General features: G+C 40.3%; 1 protein-coding gene across 1 annotated transcript in view; it reads right to left on the minus strand.

The window, feature by feature from the left end:
- The window catches only part of pde2a (phosphodiesterase 2A), a 160,393-nt gene that overhangs the window by 121,748 nt on the left and 37,408 nt on the right, over nt 1–1,237 (minus strand). The window lies entirely within an intron of this gene.

Genomic DNA, 1,237 nt, shown 5'->3' on the forward strand with positions numbered 1-1,237 from the left:
CCCCCCCCCCCCCCAAAAAAAAAAACAACAACAACAGGATAAATAAAACAAAGAAAGGAAAAAGTAAAAACAAGACAAGAAAGCTGGGAGTCTAATCCATTGCGATGCTACAGTGCCAAGTAGGCCAGATTTACAGTTCAGCACATTGGCACCCCACTGTGGATGCACGTTCTGGCTCTCTTTCTAATCACATCTTCTCTTTGCTCATGTCACAGTCTCTTTATCTTAGTGGCATTTTCCCTCGGGTGAATCTGATTGACTATGACATAAATACCCTAGCGTAAGATCCTGGGTGTGTATGTGAACGGGTGCATGCATTTGTGCATGCATTTATGCGTACAATGTATGTGTTTGTGTGTGTGTTAAACATTTTTTTTATAGTCTCTCAGCAGGAACACGCTCCAGCAGGGAATCCTTTGGGGCATGATGTTGGTACCGAGAAAAAGGCCATACTCTGTGCAATGCATGTGTATGAATTTGTCTCTGTAGCAGTGTGTGCCAATTTTGAGTCAGAGGTGGAAAATCATTGTATTGCAGTATATGTAATTTCACAAATTTCATCACAGTGAAAATCTTTAAAGTCAATGTGGAAGTTGTTGCAAAGTGATGTGGTAATCCTTTCCCCTTATGTTCTCCATCCAGTGTATGTACAGTATCAGATGGGGAACCACTGGTCTAACACAAACAGGAAGGCATTTTTTTTTTTTTTAATCTAAATCATTCTATGATACAGCTATGTATATCGGCATATTGTCCACCCCTACTTTAAGTATCGTACCAGACTGTAATTCAGATGGTACCAGTCGTTTGTACCAGGCATTTTAAGAGTAACGTTCTCCATCATGCACATAACAGAGATTAAAGGATGAGGGAAGTGATTCTGCTCCATGATTAAAACACTTTATCTCAGGATTACTGTACTGCAGCCAGGCCTGCTTATGGCACTCAACGTTAAAGTACTGACCCAGTGTAATAGTGGGAGTCATAACTCTCTGTCATTCCTTTCCTTAACGATTTAACTAAAGCTGATTCTGTTTTCTGTTCTCTATCCTTGTTCTGTTATGGTTTCACTTAAATGCTTTTTTACCACTTGACAGGACTGCTAGACATTTATTTGTTTTCTGCCTTTGGTGAACCTCTTCAATAATTTAAGAGATTGACTTCCCTCGTCTCAATCCCAACACCTGCTTCCAGAAACACACACACACACATACACACACACACACACACACACACA

Source organism: Etheostoma spectabile, chromosome 3 (assembly GCF_008692095.1).
Source record: "Etheostoma spectabile isolate EspeVRDwgs_2016 chromosome 3, UIUC_Espe_1.0, whole genome shotgun sequence".
NCBI classification, from domain to species: domain Eukaryota; kingdom Metazoa; phylum Chordata; class Actinopteri; order Perciformes; family Percidae; genus Etheostoma; species Etheostoma spectabile.